The sequence below is a fragment of the Pyxicephalus adspersus genome, chromosome Z (assembly GCF_032062135.1).
Source record: "Pyxicephalus adspersus chromosome Z, UCB_Pads_2.0, whole genome shotgun sequence".
In the NCBI taxonomy this organism is placed as follows: Eukaryota; Metazoa; Chordata; class Amphibia; order Anura; family Pyxicephalidae; genus Pyxicephalus; species Pyxicephalus adspersus.
Genome location: NC_092871.1, coordinates 37,626,516 through 37,634,199, shown reverse-complemented (window position 1 = coordinate 37,634,199; position 7,684 = coordinate 37,626,516). Strand labels below are relative to the sequence as shown.

Below are 7,684 nucleotides of genomic sequence, written 5' to 3'. Positions count from 1 at the left end.
AGGAAGATTCTTGACATGGCTTTCCCTGCAGAAGTCGAAGATCTATCCACCAGCGTCCTTCTTATGGCATTGCAGGCGAAGAAGATCCTCAGCATCTCCGTGATGTCCGGAACTCCTTTGCCACCCTTCCGATGTTCTTTGAACATGGTCGTTCTCTTTACTCGGTCCATCTTCGAGCCCCAGATGAAGTGGAAGGTCGCCCTCGTGATGGCCTTGCAGGTGTTGGTGCGCGGGGGCCAGGCTTGGGCGAGGTACTGCAACACAGGGAGGATTTCGCTGCGGAGTACTAGCGTCTTCCCTTCGATGGTGAGGTCTCTGAGGCTCCAGAGGCCGAATTTTTGCTTCATCTTAGACAGCCTCTCTTCCCAGGACTTCAGGGCTGCTCCTTCCTTCCCGAACCAGACGCCAAGGATCTTGATGAAGTCCGGTTGGATGTTGAAGGGGATGGGCGCAGAGGAAGGCAGATACCAATTCCCGAAGAGCATGGCTTCCGACTTCCCACAGTTGACTTTTGACCCCGAAGCTCGGCCGAAGTCTTCGCAGATCTGGACGAGCACGTAGATGGAACGCTTGTCTGCGCAGAACACCGTCATGTCATTCATGTAGAGCGAGCACTTCGCTTCCCTTCTGTCTGAACCTGGTGCGGTGATCCCACTGATCTCTGGGTTCCGTCTGATGCTTTCGGCGAAGAGCTCTATACAACAGACAAAAAGAAGAGGTGACAGAGGGCAGCCTTGTCTGACCCCGGAGAGGACAGGGAAGGGGTCAGTCTTCCAGCCGTTCACCAGCACTGAACTGTGGATGTCAAGGTACATTAGGTTAACATATGAACAGAACATTTCACCCAGACCATACTTACGGAGGGCTTTAAGCATGAGCCCGTGCGAGACACGGTCGAACGCCTTCTCCTGGTCAAGGCTGACCAGAGCGGCATGTATGTTGCGGTCCTGGATGTAGTGAACCGTGTCTCTGACCAGTGCGAGGCTGTCTGCAATCCTTCGCCCTGCGATTCTGCACGTCTGATCCGGATGGATGATCTGTCCGATGACCTTCTTTAGCCGGTTGGCCAGTACCTTGGCAAGGATCTCGTAGTCCATGTTGTGGAGAGAGATGGGACGCCAGTTTTTGAGGTCACATTTCTCGCCCTTCCGCTTATACAAAATCGTGATCATGCCCTCCCTCAGCGATGGCGGCATTTTGCCCTCCAACTCCTCGTACAGCTCGAGCAGGTCCAGGCCCAGGAGGTCCCACAGCGCCCTGTAGAGTTCCGTTGGGAGACCGTCGCACCCCGGGGTCCTACTCTGCCTGAAGGATTTGACTGCGGAGGTCAGCTCCTCCAAAGTGAGGGGAGCGTCCGTGGACGCTGCGCCTGCAGGATCAAGGGTGTTGGTGATACCTGACAGGAACCGGTTCGCAGCGTTGTCATCTGTTTCTTTGGGTATATAGAGGTTCCGGTAGAAGTCGCTGACAACTTCCATTACCTCTGACTTACCCTTCCGGAGAGCGCCAGTCAAGTCCCGCAGCTCGGCGAGGAGGGTGTGGCCAGAATGGAGCTTCCTGAAAAAGAAAGAATTGCACTTCTCACCTTTCTCGAGGTGCTCCACCTTTGAACGGAAGATGATGCGCCTGGCGTCCTCCTCAAAGTGCTGTTTCAAGCGCTTTTTGGTCTCTTGCAGGTCTCGCCTAACGTCCCAGCCGCATTGGCAGTCTCTTGAGTTCTCTCTTCCTTGTGCACACCTGCTGGCGTCCCCACTCACTTTCTCAAAGATTTCCTTGTTCTCCCTCCAGTTGACATACTCACCCCTCAGTTCCTCCATCAGTTCCTCTTTTTCCAGCAGGGTGGTGTTCAGCTTCCAGGAACCTAGGCCTGGGCCAAAGCCCTTGCCGAGGTCCCCCTGGAAGAGAAGGGCCCTGTAGTCCGAGAAGAAGCAGGGAACCATGGAGTGGCTGTTGTGTGTTACCTCCCTGGATGTAAAGATGAAGTCTATCCTTGAGCGGACGGATCCATCGGGGCGGCACCAGGAGTAGTTTGCAGCGCCGCTTCCGATGGAGCCTACGATGTCCTTCAAGGAAGCTTCCGCCACCATCTCTTTGAGAAGGCGGGAGGTAACGTCCAACTTTGCCATGATGCCTGAGCTGCGCCCCTCCTCCTCTATTTGGGAGTTGAAACCACCACCCATTATTACTGCCCTGGTGGTTGCGAGTTGGGTCTTCAGGGTCTGGAAAAGTTCCAGCTGCTCATTCTCCTCAGGGGAGGCGTACACGTTGATGAGCCTAATTGGCTCTCCTGCCCACGAACCATCTACGACCAGAAGCTGAGATCATGGACAGCGTCAAGCGTGAAACGCCCACCCCTGATCAGAATGGCTACACCTGCTGACTTGCAGTCGCCACCCCCAGACCAGTAAGAGGGACCCTGGGTCCACTGGGAGCACAGGTGACTGTATTCCTCCTCCTTGGCCTGCCTCTTTAAGGACAGCTCTGTATCGGGGCGGGTCTTGCAGGGTTGGGGTTTGGGGCCAGGTCCAATGGGCCTGGGGGAGGTTTTTGGCCGGGTGGCCTGGGTGGGGTCCTGGGGGGTGGGGGGGCTGGTATTGGAGGAGGATGGTCTGGTAGGGACCGGTAGGGGGGTAGGTTGCCTGCGAGCATCTGGGGGTCTGTGCTCACCTCTGGTGGACGGTCCCCCTCGGTTGTCATGTCCGTGGTTGTCGCCTCCATTTCCTGTGCCCCTTAATACCCCAGCATAGGACCTGGTCCTCTTGGTGCATTCCCAGTACAGATGGTCTTTTCCCCTGCAGAGATTGCAGATCTTAGTCCGAGGACAGTCCTTGAACTCGTGCCCTGTGACACGCCAGAGTCTACAGAACACTGCGGGGCAATCCTTACCTACGTGGCCTTCTGCTCCGCACCTTCTGCAGGTCCCGGGCATGTCCTCGTAGTGGAGGATTCCGGGGCAAGTGCCGAGGTTGATGCACTGGGGCAAGTGCAGGAGGTCCCCCGTGGTGGCGTCTCTCCTGAGCTTGCATGTGAGGGTCCACTTACCAGTCCAGAAGCCGTTGGCGTCCAGGATCCCGGTCGGCTCTTTCAGCACCTGCAGAACCTCTTCAGGTATGTGGCGATGTCTTGTCCCGGGATGTGAGGGCTACGTATGGACACCGTGACTCTTCTTTCCTCCCATTGTGTGGGCGAGTTGGCAACAAAGTTGCCGAAAGGAGATCCGGGCTCTGCCGCCTTCACTTTCTCACAATATCTTCTGCAAACTTGTAGGGACATAAATGTGATATAGAAGATTCCTTGTACAAAGGCCTGGATGGAGAGGGTCTCCGCCTTGGAGAAGCCATCTTCCATCCGAAGACCTCCGCTGTCATGTCTGGGACCCTTCCGTTCACCTCCTTCAGTTGGAGGACGACCGTGTGCTTCATCCAGGGTTCCAGGGCTGGAACCCCATCTGCCATCTGGCATCTTCCGCTTGCCTCTGCTCCTGCAGCTGGGGCTGGTCTTGCTGGGGTGGAGGTGGAGGGTCTCTCTTCCTGCACCCAGCTGGCTTGGGCCTGCTCTGAGTGCTTCTTCTTTTCTTGTTGCTTCTTGGGGGCCATGTTAGCCTTTCTCTCAGACACCTCGGGCCTCGGCTGCAGCTTCGACTTCAGGCTTCGGCTTCTGGTGTCGGCTTCAGGCTTTGGCTTCTGGTGTCGGCTTCCTTGACGGCTTCCTCGATGGTCGGCTTCTGTGGCTCCTCGGGCTCTTTTGCCTTTGAAAAGGCAGTTTGGGGTAGTGACACAAAAGTGGGGGGTAAGGGAAGATCGCAAGCTCGTTCCTGGCAAGGGCTAAGCCTCTAACCCAATAGCAGCAAGTGAAGCCGAATTTAATCTACGATCCTACAGGGCCGAGTAGAGGGTACCTCACCAGGACCAAATGGCTGGGATAGACCAAGCGAGATCCACTGTATCAACTTAAAAAGCTTCAACACCCATAAGGGCAAAGGTAGATACTACACTTGATCTTAGCCAAAAGGCCGAGAAGCGATCGGAGGATGAACAGAGGAGTTGTTGTTGAGGATGGACGTATTTCCCTCTTGAAGGATCAGAGACTCCTTGCTATAGATGTAGTTTTTACAGACAAATGTGTGAGAACAATCAAAGGTGGTTATTGTTCTGATTTATTCGGAAAAGGTGGTGGTATTTATACAAAGTGAATAATTACAGAAAGGTAATTAAAAGTAAACAGTAAACAGTGATCTTTCAGGAATCCAGAGTCATCGATGGCCCTGAACAATGCATGGCCCTAATATCCAGGATATCTCCTCTCATGCCCCAATTTATTAGCCATTGTTTCTATTTTATAGGTTGGTCATTGTCATAGTTGTTATTGTTTTCTATTTATACTTTGGTTATTGTTACACAAAAGAAACTTAATGATATTTACAGGACAATCACTCTTCACAATGCAGTCAGCATCCAGATATTTCAAAAATGGTGAACAATGGCCAGTTGGTGACAAGCCTTGGCCCAGGAAAACAAAAGGTGTAGATAAAAAAGTCCTTTGTTGGTATGAGGCAAAAGCCTTGTATGTAGTATACTTTATGATTCCTTCTTATATATATCAAAAAGTCCACATCATTGTGTGGCAGCAAATCAACATGAGTGCAAATGTCAGAGTAATAAAATTAAAACTAAAAACAAAGAAATAAAAAACATGACAATGTATCCCTAAAATAAATATCTACATAATACATTCAAATACCAATATGTGACAATGTGACTTTGAAAATGGGACAAAGGCAAACGGGGTTCAAGTAGCAGTTTGGAGTGTAAACCATGCAGACATTTGTACTGAATATTGGTTTTAAAAAAATTACAAAAAATTGCAGAAGATTTGCTAAACAGCAGACACTCTCTTTACAAACCAAGCACAAAAACATTGCAGCAAAAGATGAAACTAATAATAATGAGGATTACAAAGTCACATCAATGCATAACATCCAAGCAAACTTACTTATGATCCCCCCCCCCCCTCACAAACCAGTTCAGTTAAATAGAAATTATGAAAATGCACATATATTTATATGCATTTAAATGTATTTTGAAATACACACAAATGTGAAATCACTAAATGTTTCTTGATACATCTTTGGCAACAAACTTTTTTTTCAAATATTTGATTTCTATCAAGCCAAACTACAATGAAATTTTACTTAGATCACAAATGCTTGGTGACAATTTTTTTACAATTCATGCTAATGTGTGATGACATATTATGAAGTGTTAACTAGTATATATGCAGCTTGATATAAATTAGTTTGCAGTGTTGCAAAGCAAACCAAAAAGTATAAAAAACAGTGCAACAAACGTAACAATAAATTAATTATTCTTGTGAATGAGTACAATGTAACATATAAAAATAGCACTTACCCAAAAGAAGATGAAGCATTAAAGATTCAAATTGACCTGTAATGGACTATAGATGCGCACAGAACAGGGAGCAGGTGTGCGCTAATTAATTGCTATGACCTCACCATTGACAGCGCTTAAAAGATCCTCCTGAATTGCGCAGCTGTAAACTAATCGCCTTTATTGGCGGATTTGTGACTCTTATTGGTCATTTATCAAGGCAGGAATCCAGCTGGTAAGTGAAGGTGAGTGTACTAGCAACTAGGCTCCGGCCCTCGGAAAAAGCCTTGTATATCGGCTCGTAAATACGCACGTCGAGCTTCTGAGTATTTGCTTGTTAAATCAGGGCCATTGTGTTTGTCCATTTGATAAATAACAATCAGGATGTTTATTCCAGCCATATGAAAAACAATATACACTTCAGGCATTTAGCCATAAAGCAAGTCCAGAAAAGATTAAATTAAAGATGCCCAGCTCCACATACCATATAGCCGGAGTCCTGTATGAGATGGGTAGTCCCTTCTTTTGGCAACTTAAGAGCTGCAACCATTTAACTCTCAAGCCACCTACAGCTTGGTTCAGCTGAACCTTTTCAGCAGGCTTCCCTGAGAGAGAACAAAATTGCTCCAGGAAATTGGGAATCCACTCCACCCTGATCATGAGGATTGCCAATGAAACCAGCCCCAATGTATGTTTTGTAAATAACAGATAGCGACAATGCTTTATCTACCAAAATACCTTGCTTTCTTCACCTTAAAGCAAAATTTGTTAGGAAGCCATGCTACTAAATATGTCTCACCAAACACAAATAAAGACCCTGTACACCAATATACTGCTTTTTATGTCATAAGATTTAATTGATACAACATACAATATAATTCTGCTATTCTTCCTTAACAAAATACAACAAACAACTAAGAAGGTAAACAGTAGTGTTGGTCGAATAGCTCACTATTCGATTCAACCGCTATTCGGTCGAATAATGCATAATTATCCGGGTGATCGAACGTCAAATTCGAACTCCATTACAGTCACTGGGGGAAAATTTTGGGTTGTTTTTCAGGACGGTGTAGAGCTTCTACAGTCTATAAATACATTTAAAAAGACTTGTCAAGACTCCCCCAGCTCTGCAAAACACTGTACAAGTAAAAAAAAAAATTAAGGAAGTCTTTTTGCTGTTGCTGGCAAGGCCATTTTCTGAGCCGGTCAAAGGAACATGCCGGATTTTACATGGTCTCGGAGTAGAGGCAGAGAGGGACATGAGGGGGTTTCTCTGGTCCACAAATTAGCCACCAGGTTTCACTGCTCTGTTACAAGCCATACACAGGCTTCAGAGTACAGGCAGAGGTCTCTGAGGGGGGTTTTTCAGTCAAAAAGTTAGCTAGCTTCACAGCTCTGTTATGAGTTACAAATGACAGGTGGCAGCAGCAGGAGGAGGAGGCGGTGGGCACTGAGACAGAGCGGGGACTCCATTGGTAACTGGCATCTAGAGCTCGGTGTAGTGCATCATCAATGCCATCTAGATGGCTGTAATGCCATATTCATGAATGGAGTACTGACAGGTGGCAACAGCAGGAGGAGGAGGCGGTGGGCCCTGAGACGGATCATGGAAAGCATTGGTAACTGGCATCCAGAGCTGGGTATTGGGCAAGCGGCATCAGTTACAGCATGTCCACGCTCCGTCTCAAAGCCCACCACCTCTTCTTCCTGCTGATCCTGCTGCTCTTCCTGCCATCAGTATGAGCCATCAGGATGCAGGTATACTTCTGATGAGCCAGCTGGTTCGAGTGGGTGGCATCTTTAACTCTGGAGCGCAGCTTGAAGCATAAGTGGAAGTGCAAGTCAATCACATTCAATTAGTGCAAATCTGCCAGTGCGGTGCTGTAGAAATTCCCTTCTATGATGTCCCAGTACACATTAGTAATTGGGTACTCTAGCACTTCACCACTTCAAACCGAATAAACAAGTGGTCCAGGTTGGTTTTGTACATTTGCAGTGATTGCTCATGTTACCTGATAACATCCTATATACACGAGTTGATGATGACGTCTGGCTGAGGTCCATGTTGGAAGTTGGCCAGCACGCTCTCTATGTACTCCGAAGAAACATGGGTCAGGAAATAGAACCGTACAAGCTGGTGGTCAGTTCTGTAATGACGCACTTGGCGGTAAATTATGGCATTGTGCATTTCACCCAGAGATCCCCCAATGTGTTGTTTGCAAATGACATCTCACCCTTCCCTTTCAGCTGCTTCTCAGTCCGAATCTCATCATTCTGCAGTATTTTCACAAGATCCT

General features: G+C 48.2%; 2 pseudogenes; both read right to left on the bottom strand.

The window, feature by feature from the left end:
* Window positions 1–2,302: 2,302 nt before the first annotated feature.
* On the bottom strand, window positions 2,303–3,596 carry LOC140344395 (uncharacterized; annotated as a pseudogene).
* Window positions 3,597–3,889: 293 nt separating this feature from the next.
* On the bottom strand, window positions 3,890–4,024 carry LOC140344658 (U2 spliceosomal RNA; annotated as a pseudogene).
* Between the last annotated feature and the right edge of the window lie 3,660 nt (window positions 4,025–7,684).